Genomic DNA, 16,424 nt, shown 5'->3' with positions numbered 1-16,424 from the left:
AGTCACGGCGGAGAAGAGAGTCGTCTGAAAGCACGTGATGCCACGCTGGGACCCACAGTGCAGAGCGGCAGGAAGTTAGACAAAAATAAACAGATGTAAACAGTGCGTGGTGGACCGTCGGAGCCGTGTAGAAATGGCGAAAATACCTTAAAACATATGGGGGGGGGGGGGGGGAGGAACCTAGAATCACCTGTTAACAGTGAGTACACTTAAAAATAAAATAAAAAAACTTTGATCCCGGACAACCCCTTTAAAGCAGGCACGAGATTGACTGGGCCAGTCACTCAACATGCAGGAGGGACTTTTGAGCAGCAGAGACAGCCCCTCGACCCTTTCAAGTTAAGGATTTGCCAAAAAATGAAAAATAAAAACATGGAAACTGGAGGAAAATAAATAAATAAAAATATAGATATATTTAGTGACAAGGCAGAACTCCAGACTTCAAATAGAAAACATGGATCCTTGTATTACACCAAATGTAACGTTCCAGCTCATCTCTATGGAGCCTTTATCAAGCAGTGAGATCAGTGCTCCAAGTGAATTTAAATACGTGGGTGACAATGTATACATGATCAATTAAACTCAAATAGTGAACATGATCAAAGGTTATAAATACATGATTATTTCAAAGAAACATTTCATAATATCCATGATCCAAAATGACAGTGATTGATGCAAAAGTGACCATAATTAATATGTGAAATATATAAATATCCAAAATGGGATTCCCACTAAATATCAAACACACCTGTGAAATTACAATTGATCAAAGTGATTAAAAACATGATCTTGGAACGCTCACCCATTAATCAAGCTTCCATGTGGCTTTAGTTCTGTGTATCAAAGATACGAGTGCGTCTGTGCCAGGTAAATCTCGCAGGAACAGCACATTTTATTAGACGGTGTGATGTCCCTATCCAGGGAACAATAAAGTTTGCCATATTCAAATCTCAACTGCGCATGTCTGAGTGGACTGCAACCACCTATTATTGGTAGTCATGGAAACAGGGTAAACAAACTACATTTGTGGGGCTGGTGCATCTAAGCGCCCATACAGGAGTCCGAGAGTCGTGCATGAATGGGCAATGTTACATCTAATTATATTATGTGTGCTACTTTTGCCTTTTGTTATGTTGCGGTTTGCTCTCCGGTCTGGGAACGCAACTAAATGGAACAGAACGCATTTTGGAGCAGTCCGTTATGTCCCCATTGACAATGAATGAGGCCAAAGCTGAAGCGTTTTTTTTTTCCCAGCATTGAACCCCTATGACGGAACTCAATACCGGAAAACTAAAACGCTAGTGTGAAAGTAGCCGAAAACGGATGCACAATGTGCATAATGGGTGCTCCGCATGCATTTTGTTTCTGTTCTTCTGATGGATAAGAACGGAAAATGAAATGGTGACGTGAACCCAGCCTTAGTATTCTTCCACTTGGAGAAACTCCTGAGTAGAGCCAAATGGCTTTAACTGCTGTAACAAGCCCCGGCCCAAGATTCCAGACATAACTCAAACTCATCATCTTAAATATAGCTTTGATAAGAAGATCACTTCTCCTGGATATCTCCTTTTAAATGCACGTCAGATTTTGTCCGGCCAAACAGATGAAATCGAATGTAAAGCAAGTCAGATGGAGTCCAACATTTTACCCTTTCAACTCCATTTGGCCAATTACAGTGAATGGATTGTTGTATGTATACGGTTTTGCAGGTGCCCCTGACCCACAGCCAAGCAGAGACCAACCTGACCGCAACCAGTGTCGCCAGACCCCAAATGTGGTGTGAACCCAGCCAAGGAGGGTCTTCTATGTAAATAAACTATGCTTTAGGCTGGTGTCACACGTTTTTTTTCTGGTGGTTGGCATTTTTTAGGTAAAAACACCAGATCCAGATGTCGCATGGAAGTCTATGGGAAATATAAAACAAAGGATAAACTGGCTTTTCGCAATGTTTTTTCACCCTTAAAGCTCTTTATTATTTTTTTAATGGCAGCATGCTCTGGGTGTGGTGCTGTATTAAGGCGTTTTCCCATAGACTTTTCTACAGAGGAAAAAAAGAAAAAGTCTGAAAAGAAGAAAATGACTGACTAAACACACCGGAAGACACTTGGGGCCATTTATCAAAACTGGTGTAAAGTAGAACTGGCTTAGTTACCCATAGCAACCAGATTCCACCTTTCATTTTGCAAAGGAGCTGTCAAAAATGAAAGGTAGAATCCGATTGGTTGCTATGGGCAACAAAGCCAGTTCTCATTTACACCAGTTTGATAAATGATCCCAACTGAAGGGAGCAGTGGTTGAGTATGCACACTGCCGATCTAGTCAAGCTCTATGGGACTGCTGAAGATGCCCAACGCAGCCGTCTGCCACCTTGGGCAGTCCCACAGACTTGGAATGGACTGCCCATAGAAACCAATCGCTGAACTTATTTCATTACTCAAGAGCAGAGCACAAAATAAAAGCTGTGTCGCGACTGGTTGTCATTGGCAACAAAGAGCCGTGAGAGTTAGAATGTGAGACGTCGCACTGGAACAGCCCGATTGTGAACAAGTTAGCCTTCTTTTTTTTTTTTTTTTTTAAAGGCACATGATTGAGGCGCTGCTGACGCTAAAGGAGGTTCCAGCTATGCCGTTAACGGGTAAATCCACAAGGAGAAATCAGCGAAGAATGGAGCACGAGTTGCACCCAGTTTCGGTGAGGATTTCACCCTATGGACTGCACAGGGAGAAATCCACAGACACAACTGACATGATGTGAATTTCAAGTCCACACCACACGTCATGCCGTGCAATATTTTTTTTTTGCACATATGCCAACTCTGCAGCAATATTCCAGCAGTGTAACTTAGGGTACTTTCACACTAGCATTTTTGTTTTCCGGTATTGAGTTCTGTCACAGTGACTCAATACCAGAAAAGAACTGATCAGTTTTATCCAAATGCATTCTGAATAGAGAGCAATCCATTCAGAATGCATCAGTTCAGACCCTCATACGTTTTTTGGCCGGAGAAAATACTGCAGCATGCTGCAGTTTTCTCTCCGGCCAAAAATCCTGAACACTTTGCCGAAATGCCGGATCCGGCATTAAAATTGCCACATTGACGGATCCGTTCTTCCAGTCCGCGCATGCGCAGACCTTTAAATCTGTGAAAAAAATAATTACTGGATCCTTATTTCCGGGTGACACCGGAGAGACTGATCCGGTATTTCAATGCATTTTCAGACGGATCCACATCCAGATCCATCTGACAGATTCCATCCGTTTGCGTCCGGATGGAACTGCCTGCCGGAATCCTCTGCCGCAAGTGTGAAAGTAACCTTACAGCCATACATTATGGACAGCAGTGTCAGGTGGTCTGGCCAGTCCAGAGCTTGCAGACAGGATGTCAGTCTCCCCTGTGTAGCCGACTTCCTGCAAACGACAGGAATACATCATTTCTAGGGTCCATTCACATGTCTGTATGTGTTTTGCAGATACGCAAAACACGGACAACGGCAATGTGCGTTTCGCATTTTGTGAACCGCACATCAGCAGCAGTCTCCGAGAATGTGCCTTTTCTTGTCCGCAATTGCGGACAAGAATAGGACATGTTCTATTTTTTGCAGAATGGAAGTGCGGATCCGCAAATGCGGACAGCACATTCCTGCCCTGTTGAAAATGAATTGGCCGCACCTGTTCTGCAAAATTGCGGAACGGATGCGGACCCATGTTGCGGATGTGTGAATGGACCCTACGATTCATACCCACCAAGCTCCACGCACTTCTGAATGCCCCTCAGATTTCATTTCTGCAGAGATAATAGGCGGGTTCATACAACCGATCGCTGCAGATACAAACCCCCCACCAACCATCTATAATATACTGCTGGGCATTTATCAAAACTGCCTAAAAGAAAGTTAACCATAGCAACCAACCAACCAGAGAGCAGCTTTCATTTTAGCAGAGCAGTTTACACCATGAAAGCTGTGCTGTGAATGGCTGCCATGGAGAAGGAGGCTTCATAAATGAGGCCCACTGTGTGTGGCTTCACATTACTGCCTCCTGCTTTTCTCCCAGTCAGCTCTCACAAGCAGGAGGCAGTGTGTCCAGCGACGCAGAATAGACGTGCTGCACTGTGTTAGGGGTAGAGTTGTTGTAATACCAAATTTTTGATTCGGTTTCGATACCATGAAAAAGTATTGCAATACTCGATGCCATTCGCTACCACGCGGAAAAAATAAACCAGAAAAGCCACGTGCATTCCGCATTTTAAAAAAATGGCGAATCACACAGTTTCTATTTATTTTTTCAGTTCCGGCGTTCACCGCATAGATTTTTTTTATATTTTAATAGTTTGGACTTTTCTGACGTGGCAATATGTAATATGTTTATTATTTATACATTTTATATGTGAAATTGGGAAAAGGGGGTGATTCATACTTAATATTTTGGTGGGCGTTTGACTTTTTTTTTTTTACACTTTTTATTTAATAACTATTTCCCCCCTTAGGGCTGTTTCACACGAGCGGATGCCGTGCGTGACATCCGCTTCGTGAATGACAGCCAAGACCCGATGCAGAAGCACGGAGCATTAACATGATTGATAATGCTCCGTGCCTCTCTGTGATCTCTTTACTACGAAATCACAGTGACAACTTTATCTCACTGGGATTTCGTAGTAAAGAGATCACAGAGAGGCACGGAGCATTATCAATCATGTTAATGCTCCGTGCTTCTGCATCGGGTCTTGGCTGTCATTCACGGAGCGGATGTCACGCACGGCATCCGCTTGTGTGAAACAGCCCTTAGGGGCTAGAACCTGGGATTTTTTTCATCCCTTGTCCTATTCACCCTGATGGAGCTCTATCAGGGTGAATAGGACTTCACACTGTCCCTGCTGCTCTGTGCTCACAGCATCAGGGATGTTACCATGGCAGCCAGGGCTTCAGTAGCATCCTGGCTGCCATGGTAACCAATCGGAGCCTCTGGATTACACTGCTGGGGCTCCGATCAGAAGCTGCCACTGCAGCACCAATGAGGGGGAGCGGAGGGGACCCTGTGGCCACTGTCACCAATGATTTTAATACTGGGGGGGTTGAGAGGGGCCAGCGCACTGTGCCACCAATGATTTTCAATGGGGAAGGGTGGGGGTTTGAGGGGGGGGGGGGGCGTACTGAGCCACCAATGATAATTACCCTTAATACAGGAGGCGGGTACTGGCAGATCAGCGGCAGTTAACCCCTCAGGTGTCGTGCTACATCTGGTCCCTATTTTTTGTGGCACTTTAGAAGTGGAGTGAAAAGGAGGTCAGTATTTCAGATTAGAACACCTTTAAGCCTCAGTTATGATGTGCAACTTTTTAAAAGTAGCATCTCCACGCCAAGCAACCCCCTGGGTGTTCTTTTACAGACATAGGTGTACACCACATTGCATATGCGTCACGTAAGGGGAAAATGTGGGGTGCACACAGCTGGTAACCGTATTACGTGGATTCATGCGGACTGCAAAACTGATATAGCCGTGTGAATGACCCCTTAAACCTGACAGCTACGGTTTTTTGCCAAGGATGCATTAAAAAAAAAATACACATTGCAAATCTGACACATGTAAACATGCCCTATAAGGCCTCATGCACACAACCGTTGTTTGCTTCCGCGTTCGTTCCGCCGATTTTAGCGTTTCAGGTGTGGACCCATTCATTTCTATGGAGCCGTTGAAAATGCGGATAGTGCACCGTTTGCCATCCGCGTCCGTGATGAGTGGTTCCAATCCGTCCAAACATGTCCTATTATTTCCGCGGAAAACAGTTTGCGGACCCATTCAAGTCAATGGGACCGCTAAAAAACACGGAGGCACACAAGATTGTCATCCGCGTCAGTTTTATTCCTATCATTTGCATGGCAAACCTGTCTAAGACTTTTTTTTTACATTCCTTTATGTCTGGTGGTTCTCCAAAAATAAAGGAAGACACACGGAAAAACAAAAATGGATCACAGAACAACGGAACCCCATTTTGCGGAACACAACACAACAACGGTCGTGTGCATGAGGCCTAACTTCCCATAGCCGAGCGTTTATTAGACCAGGTCCAGAAGTGACTGATTAGTTACATGAGGATACTGCCATACATGTTACCCTTTGTATTGACAAAAAAGGGGAAATATGATGCATTTGTGCAACAGAAAGTAATTGTCAAATCCACGACATGCTGTGGTTTCAGAGAATAATATTTCACACACAGGTGGATTGGGTTTTGTACTGTAAATTGCTCGGTGGAAAATTCACTGCAAATCCCTCATGTCTGCAGTCGGCCTTAACAGTGATTCTCGAGCGGTAAGGGGCTGGCCCTGCTGCTTAATGCTCCCCCTTGATTGACAGAGCTGGACATCACTCCTGGCCTTGTCAGTCTTGCCCCTGCACCATTGCTCCAAGTGGCAGCGCAAGCGCAGAGGCTCTGCTGCTACTACTTCTGCACTCGCGCCGCTATTCTGAGCAATGATGCAGGGAAGAGATTGACAAGGCCAGGCGCAATGTCCAGCTCTGTCAATCAGGGGGGAGTATTAGACAGCAGGGCCCCTCGCTGCTCAAGAAGTCCGTTTTGATGAACGAATCATTTGGCTCATCTCTAATTTACCAGTTTTCAGGTCCTGGGTGCAATCAAGAATGCTCCCATTCATTGCCAGGATTTAAAATGCACATCAGAAAGTTGAACTTTTCATTATGCAATAATTCGTTTTTTTTTTTTTTTATAAAACTAGGATGGTCCAGGAGCTCACATCTAGCCGCTGCCATGACCTAGTCACACCTCCCATGATCAGTCACTGTTAATTGTCTTGAGCACTTTCCATACGAGTAGAACTATAAAGGCATCGTCATTGGGGAAGTTTATGAGTTGTCTCATGAAAAGATAACCCCTTCGACATGACAGCCGCCACTATCCGGCCCCGGTATGCAGCGGACTTGTCCACTTGTCACTCAAATGCCCTATTTGGAGGGGATAACCCTCTTTAATGTAGATAGGACACCCTTATGAACAACCCGCGACATCATGACCAGCAGCGTATTACACTGGATTAAGAAATCAGCAGCCAACATGTCATTATCTTCACAAGAAAACAGATGCTTCTTGAAAGGGTTGTCCTGCCACCCTTAACGTGTGAATAACTGTGTACAATGGTAGAAGACGTTCAGCTTCCCCATCCCCCACCTCCCTGGTTCTGACGCTTCCTGGGGCCCTGCAGCGGTGGAACATTCACTGCTGCAGCCAGTAACTGGATGTACATGTCCTTGTGGGAGGCTAGACGGCAGAGACCTGTGGGAGACCTGGGCAGCACCAAAATGAAAGGGCTGGAATATTAGTAAGAAGAGCATTTTTTGGGGGGAGGTGGGACTATATGGTTAAAGACCCTTTGTTAGGTTGTGTACGCTGGTATCAGAACAAATGTTACTTCCTGTCATGTATCTAAAGTTGGAAATCCCCCTCCATCTCTGACTACAGTATACAGAAGGCACTACCCATCAGGGTCGTCAACCGTCCAGAGATTTCTGGATAAAAATAGCTGGCTTTTCCTGTGTCGGTGAGAAAAAAATAAAAAGTAAAACACGCCTGTGATTATTTTTTTTTTGGGGGGGGGGGGCTGATGGTACTTGAGCAGGATATTTTTGTGGCAATTAGTATTTCCAATTAATACTAGTAATGAGTTATCAGTATAATCAGCTACACACATGTACTTCTAATCATTCTTTATGGTTTCCCAATTTGGCAGTAAAAAAAATAAAAAAAAAATACTGGAAGTCGGTGATTTTGTCGAGTAAAAGGAAAGATTCAGGTTGGCGTCCCTGCTTCCCATACACTTTAAGGGTCCATTCACACGTTGCAGACCCATTCATTTCTATGGGGAAGCACAATGTGCTGCCCGGATCTGGAATTGCGGACCCGCACTTCCGTTCCCGAAAAAAATAGAACATGTCCTATTCTTGTCTGCAATTGCGGACAAGAATAGGCATATTCTATCAGTGCCGGCAATGTGCGGTCCGCAAAATGCGGAACGCACATTGCCGGTGTCCGTGTTTTGCGGATCCGCAAAACACACACGGATGTGTAAATGGACCCTAAACCTCTACTGGAGGTTTAATTTACCCAACAGCTCTACTTTCCAGCCCCCACAGACGTGCAGCTTGGCATGCATGTATTCTCTATGTGGCGTTTCAGACCCATCCAGCCCGGCAGGTTGAAACCAACTATGTCCAATCCTTGATTTCCATTACATCTTCTCTCAGGGGAGAATCCGGAGACATCACCATTCACCTCCAAAGATTAAACAGCCAGGCCCCTCAAAGATAAGTTAATTTAGCCTACAATTACCCAATGTGTACTATAATTGGGGTTCTGAAGACCATTTATATAGATCAGGGGTGCACAACCTGCAGTCCGGGGGCCACATGCGGCCCTCGATACCATTCTGTGCGGCCCCAACCATCTGTTACCAGACATGTATGTCTATTAGGGGTGCACCGAAATGAAAATTCTGGTCCGAAACCGAAACCGAAAATTCAGGATGCCCTTGACCGAAAACCGAAACCGAAACTGCCTTTTTGCCCAAATACTTTTAAAATACTTTTTTTTTAATGATTTTATTAATAATTCTTTTTCATGAATGAAATTCATCTGTGGGTGGCGCTGTTATGGAGAGGGGGATCTGTGGGTGGCGCTGTTATGGAGAGGGGGATCTGTGGGTGGCTCTGTTATGGAGAGGGGGATCTGTGGGTGGCGCTGTTATGGAGAGGGGGATCTGTGGGAGGCGCCGTTATGGAGAGGGGGATCTGTGGGTGGCGCCGTTATGGAGAGGGGGATCTGTGGGTGGCGCCGTTATGGAGAGGGGGATCTGTGGGTGGCGCCGTTATGGAGAGGGGGATCTGTGGGTGGCGCCGTTATGGAGAGGGGGATCTGTGGGTGGCGCCGTTATGGAGAGGGGGATCTGTGGGTGGCGCCGTTATGGAGAGGGGGATCTGTGGGTGGCGCTGTTATGGAGAGGGGGATCTGTGGGTGGCGCTGTTATGGAGAGGGGGATCTATGGGTGGCGCTGTTATGGAGAGGGGGATCTGTGGGTGGCGCTGTTATGGAGAGGGGGATCTGTGGGTGGCGCTGTTATGGAGAGGGGGATCTGTGGGTGGCGCTGTTATGGAGAGGGGGATCTGTGGGTGGCGCTGTTATGGAGAGGGGGATCTGTGGGTGGCGCTGTTATGGAGAGGGGGATCTGTGGGTGGCGCTGTTATGGAGAGGGGGATCTGTGCACTGTTATGGGCATAACAGTGCACAGATCCCTTTCCCCATAACAGTGCACAGATCCCTTTCCCCATAACAGTGCACAGATCCCCCCTCCCCATAGCAGTGCACAGATCCCCCCTCCCCATAGCAGTGCACAGATCCCCCCCTCCCCATAGCAGTGCACAGATCCCCCCCTCCCCATAGCAGTGCACAGATCCCCCCTCCCCATAGCAGTTCCATAGACCGATCCCCCCTACCCATAACAGCCCCGGCCCTGCTGCTCACAGCATCTTTATTTTACCTTACAATCGTGAGGCTCCAGTAACTAACAACTCTGCAGGCAGAGCGGAGGGCGGCGTAACGTCACTTACTCACGTGACGCACCTGCTCCGCCCACTTTATGAATGAAGGAGGCGGAGCAGGCGCGTCACGTGAGTAAGTGACGTTACGCCGGCCTCCGCTCTGCCTGCAGAGTTGTTAGTTACTGGAGCCTCACGATTGTAAGGTAAAATAAAGATGCAGTGACAAAGTAAACCGCCCGCCCGGCGCCCGCCCGCAGATGGTGGGTGACAAATCCCACACCCCATATTTTCGGCCGATATGTAACAATATCGGCCGAAGTGGATTAGGTGCATTTTCGGCCGAAATTTCGGTGCACCCCTAATGTCTATGTCTTGTGGCAGCTCACATGTATCTTTCATGTATTCCCCCATAAAATGGGAGTCCTGGAAGTGTAACTAGACATTGATAGTATATACTGTATGTTCAATATACCATAAATACAGTATTTTATTTCCGGCCCTCGGAATTAGTTTAGTCTGACAATGTGGCCCCCAACCAGAAAAGGTTGAGCAACCCTGATATAGATAGTCTATCATCAGGACCAGGGATGAGCAAAACGACTTCAGATGAAACATCCAAAGTCCATTCGTATAAAACTTTGTTTCAATACTGTACAGAGCGAGCGCTCCGTACAGTATTAGAATGTATTGGCTGAGACGTCGGCATAACTTCAGAAAATTGATTTATACTGTAAACTCCGGTCCGGTTCCTAGTGGTACCTTGGAACCGAACCAGAGTTCGGAAAAAGTTTTTTTACAGTATAAATCGATTTCTGAAATTATGCAACGTCTCGGCCAATACATTCTAATACTGTAAGGAGCGCTAACTCCATACAGTATTGAAACAAAGTTTTATGCGAATCTACTTTGGATGTTTCATCTGAAGTCGATTCGCTCCTCCATAATCAGGACAATCCATCAATATTGGATCGTTGAGGTGTCAGACACCCTGACAATCCACTGTTCTTCGGTAGTTCCAGGGTCCATTCATGGTGTAGTGGACGGAGCTGGTTACTAAAGCCCTGCTCCTATGAAGTGAATGGAAGCAGCGCTGCAGTAACCAGCTCCGTCCACTACACCCTGCAGTAACCAGCTCCGTCCACTACAAAATAGATGGAGCTGTGGAGTTCTGGTGACGACTTCCAGAGCTATTGCACAACAGGAGACTGGTGGGGGGTATGGGGAAATCGGACCACCCACCAATCAGATATTGATGACCCATGCCGAGGATAGGCCATCCACACAATAGTACCGGAAAACCACTTTAAGGAAAGCAGGGAAAAAATAAATTGAAAAAAACGATAAGCTAAAACACCAATTAAAAAGTTTAGTAAATCGCACAAAACGAGAGGAAAGTGAGAATTACTACTCTGCAATTTAAGATTTTCAAATACTTTCAAATGCTCCTCCGTCATGCCCCTACCACACCGCACACACAGTTCAGCATGATGTCATGGCATTCATAGTTACGGCCTGTCGTACGATCGCAGGATGTGACATCACTGACTGGCAGTAGCACGCCGAGGTCATATGATGTCATTATGCCAACACGCCTATCCTGCTGGGTACAAAAAAAGGAGCAGTGGTGGACAGAAGAGTAGGAAAGTCTTATTAAATAAACCTGCCATATCCACTTCTCACCAGGAATTATTCGGTAAAATGGCGCGCTTGCTGACAGTATCACTCACGGTAAGGAAGGAATTAAATATTAAAAAAGGCAAATAAAAATGAAAAAAAGTTTTACAAAACAAAAAAAAGTTTCAGCAAACACCGAAAAGCGGTAGCCCCTGGGCCCCGACATCTGACAGTCCCGACACAGATAAAGGACAAACGTTTTACATCTGCACCAGAAGCAGCGCAATTTTTTCCGACCAAATGATAGAAATCTTAGTGGGGCCTGATGGACATAAAAGTCACAGGAGTTCATCGACCTAAAAGATTCATTCTGCAGAATAAGGGCTCATGAACATGACTGATCGGCCAAGGAAATGTGGTCTGTGTCTCTGGCGGATCTACTGGGCCGACCGCGGATCCCCTAAACTGCTCATAGTAATTTATCATACATCTCTTGTTCCCGAGATTCGCTTCATAAAACACGGATACGGTCAGTTTAGGGGAGCCACGTTTCCTTGTGCGATCAGTTGTGTCCATGAGCCCTAGCTGTGCTGAGATAAGGGGCTCGAGGTCCTGTCCACCAGTCACAACAACAATGGCAGAACAAAACAAAACTAAAATTAAGGGGGGGGGGGGGGTAACTGGAGCAAAATGTCAACAGTGAACAGCAGTCAAATCACCAGGACAATGTGTCAGCCGAGACTTGTCCAGACTACTGATAAAGGACATAACCAAACTGGGCAAACCACAAGGATACTGGGGCCAAAGCGCCCCTACCCCAAGCCGATTTGGTGCGGACCGCTCACAAGTCGTAAAGCTGAGCGGGACCACAGCACTCAGCTGACTCTTGCACTGGCTTCTATCTGCCAATCCAGGGGGGTAAAGGGCCGCGACGTGACTGAGACAACTCCACGTGAACTCATCTCCCAGTATACGGCGGCGCTACCTTATTTCTACTCCAGGGTAACTCAATGCAAGGACTATGAACAAACCTTTTGCTTCTCAATTAGATTAGATCAAGAAGGGAGAGCAAGGAAGGAGCCGGTGCCACACACACAGGGTATCTTCACACAGGGTAAGGTGATGGCAGAGAACATCCATGCATCCAGTGTCCAAGGAGGCCTTCTGGAAGAGCAGAAGTACAGACATGGTGTCAGTGAGCTGCCCTCTACTTGCACTGCTGCAGCCCGGCGCCCCTGGGTTGGCAGTGCCACCCTGTGCCTCCTCCTAGAAGCAGAGGCTGCGACTCACTCTTCTCCGCAGTCTCTGCTGCCTTGGAGGAGGCGCTGTGCTGCAGTTCCTGCTTCCCCTCCCCCACACTCCGGAGCCTTACCCAGCGCACAGAATGCGCCCCCTACAGGATCGTGGGCGTCATGGCTGCGGTGCATGTTGGGTGGAGGCACGGGCTCCGTGTGTTATTTTTCCTACCCCCCCTACAAGGCTCCAGAGCAGGGGAGACAATGGCCGGGCAGAGGTGACAGCGGCCGGGGCGCCTTTGTTCCGCGCCGTGCAGCCCGTCTAGGAAGTGAGGAGGACAGCATGGCTACAGGCAGGGAGCGCGCCTTTTTACAGCAGACAGACTGTACCCGCCCCCCGGCATTAACCCCTTTCTCGCCCGCAGCCGCATTGCCTTCATGCACATCAGCCCCGCGTCCCCAGGTGTTAACCCGTTCGGCGCCAGCGCTATTAAAAAAAAAGAATCACACGTGTGCGGCAATTTACATGACAACAATGTGACACGATGACAGCAATCCTCCCCAGGAGTACAGGGCCGGGGCCCCCCAGCACACACGGCTCCAGCATCCTGCAGCCCAGGAGCTCCGGGCTCCCAGACGTGCTGCCCCTTATTGGGGGGGCGTGAGGCAGAGTCCCCCCTATAGGTGCCCCCGGCCGTCCCTCTGAGAGGTGCAGGCCCCTGAGGTAAAGGTGTCCACCGCGCAGCACCGCCAGTGAGGACGCGCAGGGCTCCCTGATAGCGGGGCGCCGCTCCCCTTCCTTCCCCCGGGGGGCCCTCACGTACCTTCAGTCCTGGATGTGTCAGGGACCGGGCTCCCCCTCACCGGCCGGCAGGGAGGGGAATGGCAAGAGCCCAGGGCCGGCGGCGGGAGATGATGGTGTTGAGGAGGAGGATGAGGCGGGAGCCGGCGGCCGGGTTCCTCCTCCAGACAATACACGGCGGCTCCGATCCTGCCCTGGCCAAAATGGCGTCCGAGAAAGATCGGATGTGGCGTCAGCGGCTCATTAGCATGTGGGGGGGACTCATTGTCCGGGCGGGGGGCGAAGAGAGCCCGGGAAAACACAAACCTTTGCGGCCTGGCGGGAGCGGAGACTCCCGGGATGACGGCTCTCTCCGTCCCGGTGCTGGCAGGGGGATGTCTTTGTCCTAGTGGCGAGAGCGGGAGAACAGCGGCAGCAGCAGAACACTGTCTCCAATAGGGGGCGCTTCACTCCGACGGAGGGATACTAGGAGACAGGGCTGAAAATCACGGCTGGGATGTACTGAGTATGGTGGTTTTTTTCCCCTCTGCTCTACAGAATATCCTTCCGCGGCCGGGACTACAACGTGGAGTTGGTCACATGGTGCTGGTTGCTCAGTGCTGCAGCCATGCGGTCAGGGTGGGGATGGCAGGCTCAGGGCCCCGTCTTCCTGTTCTTTGCAGCATGCAGCTCACCACACAATGGTCAGCAGAATGACTGGGGCCCTGACTACTGCTCTCATGCCACCCAAGGTTCCCTTCTGCTGGACAAGGGCCACTGGAAGCATGGAACCACCACCGCCATTAGGATATTGACTGGAGTTTTCATATGGCTGGGCTTTGGCCAAGGTTTAGGCCCAGACTGCCATTTTAATTATTGAAACATGGAGAACCATTGGTTATATCATGTTATTTGTGCTACTGCCACAGCTCTTCTTGGGAAGTCAGATGCCAGTCAACATCCTGGTTGTGACTGAGAATATGCTGGGCAATTGCAATTTCCAATAAGTCATTTAATGAGTTCCCAAGCGTCCTTGAAGTTCTCCATCCTCAAAGTCTTAAGCCCCTTGGCCCAGGTGTGCTGGCTATACCATGGCTTGCCACCAAAGTCCCAATGATACCATATGATGAGGCCCCATATATAGGATCCATATAGATGCCACCCAGTACAAGAGACCTTGGGTTGGCAACCCCTATGACTTTTAAGTCTTCAAGACATTGGTCACTGTCCGAAGAACATATTGAAGGGGTTGTATGAGATAAGAAATACACGACTGCTTTCTTTCCAAAACAGCTCCACTACTGACCATGGGCTGTTTCTGGTATTCACTTGAATGGGGCTAGGCTGCAGTACCAGATATGACCATGGAGAAGAGTGGCACTGCTTCTGGTCACTGGTAGATGCCATCCGCAATTCTTCTTCTCAGTTGTGGAGTAGACATCTTCTATGAGCCACAGAGTCTTATACTCTGTCTTCGTGATTGGATGCAGCCAGTGTCTTGTGTTACCAGCGACATGGGCCAGCGATAGGGCCAGGGGCTATCCATAGTATTTAGTATATTGGGCAGACTGGATGGGCCAAATGGTTCTTATCTGCCGACACATTCTATGTTTCTATGATGATGTCATCCATGCTCTCATTTCCTTACCTCACTTGTGTCCGCGCTTAAGAAAATGAATTGTATTTCTTCAGCTTCTTTCAATTTTGATAAGAAAGAAAATCCATGAATTTGAGCTTCAATGTAAAATTTCTATGGAGTTCTAGATAATGAAGATATCCCACTACCATGCATGTCCTTATAGGATTTGTTAAAGGGGTTGAGGCAATAATTTTTTTTTTTGAAAAACAGAATGGAGTGAATTTTTTTATTTTATTATACTTCTGTCCAGGGCTGTGGAGTCGGTAAGCCAAAGTTCTGACTTTAACGTCTTCGTAAATGGCCAATCATTTTGTAATAAATTTACTGTAGTAAAGAACATTAGGCTTTTCCTCACCATCATGTAAGTAATCAGGCTACTTAGATGGAACCTAAACCATACTTATTGGAATACAATTTCTGAAATTGTAAAAAATTCCTGTAAGTATGCAATGGACCATGAATTTAATAACTAAAAAAACTGTTATACACTTAATAATTGTGAGAAATCAAAAGCTCTATATGTCTGTTGTGGAAGGACCAGGCCATTTTTTTGCAAATCCGACCAGTTTCACTTTATGTGTGAATAACTTTAAAACGCTTTTACTTATCCAGGCCATTCTGAGATTAGTTTTTTCGTCAAATGTTGTACTTCATGACACTAGTAAAATGGAGTAAAAAAAATATATTTTTATTTATAAAAAAAATACTAAATTTACCAAAAATTTGGAAAAATTTACAAGTTTCAATTTCTCTACTTCTATAATACATAGTAATACCTCCAAAAATAGTTATTAATTTACATTCCCCATATGTCTACTTCATGTTTGGATCATTTTGGGAATGCCATTTTATTTTTTGGGGACGTTACAAGGCTTTGAAGTTTAGAAGCAAATCTTGAAATTTTCCAAAACCCACTTTTTAAGGACCAGTTCAGGTCTGAAGTCACTTTGTGAGGCTTACATAATAGAAACCCCTCAAGGTATTCAAAACTGAATTTACAAACTTTGTTAACCCTTTAGGTGTTCCACAAGAGTTATTTGCAAATGGAGCTGAAATTTCAGAATTTCAATTTTGTAGCAAATTTTCCATTTTAATTCATTTTTTCCCAGTAACAAAGTGTCACACCGATGACAGGTTTGAGAAGGTCTGAAAGATTATCTGCTCATTAGTGATCTGACAGCATCTTTTGGTTTCACTTTGTCTGTGTGTTGCTTGTATGTCCACACCTCCTGTTCAGGTGTGGATCATGTGACCTTTACCTCCCCCTATTTAGTTTGACTTCACCCATCAGTCCTTGCTCTGGATAGCTTCATTTGGTGTTGGAAGAGCTGGAGTGTGGTTCTAGTTGAAGTCCTGATCATCCATCATCCTTAGAAGTTAAAGGGCTTCTGTCGCCCCACTAAACCTTTTTTTTATTTTTTTTTGCTTACTTATAATCCCCACACTGCGATTTATGCCTACATAATCAAATTAATCATTTTGGTCCTGTAGATTTTGTTTAAAACATGCTTTTAAAATATGCAAATTACCTTGCTACCAGCAAGTAGGGCGGCTACTTGCTGGTAGCAGCCGCATCCTCCGATCCTAAAGACGCCCCCCTCCGCATTGT

The 16,424-nt window shown here is 46.8% G+C and overlaps 1 protein-coding gene across 3 annotated transcripts in view; it reads right to left on the bottom strand.

The window, feature by feature from the left end:
- The window catches only part of LOC121003043 (activity dependent neuroprotector homeobox), a 35,356-nt gene extending 21,370 nt beyond the window's left edge, over positions 1 to 13,986 (bottom strand). Inside the window, exons 1-2 of one of the 3 annotated variants that reach the window (XM_040434589.1) lie at positions 13,220 to 13,491; positions 12,192 to 12,324 (exon numbers count right to left, since the gene is read on the bottom strand). The gene's annotated coding sequence lies outside the window, so the exon portion shown is untranslated. The other 2 variants (XM_040434591.1, XM_040434588.1) reach the window with 2 other exon arrangements.
- Between the last annotated feature and the right edge of the window lie 2,438 nt (positions 13,987 to 16,424).

The sequence above is a fragment of the Bufo bufo genome, chromosome 6 (assembly GCF_905171765.1).
Source record: "Bufo bufo chromosome 6, aBufBuf1.1, whole genome shotgun sequence".
NCBI lineage: Eukaryota > Metazoa > Chordata > Amphibia > Anura > Bufonidae > Bufo > Bufo bufo.
Note: the sequence above shows the minus strand (reverse complement) of the source record. Positions and strands in the feature narration are given on the sequence as shown.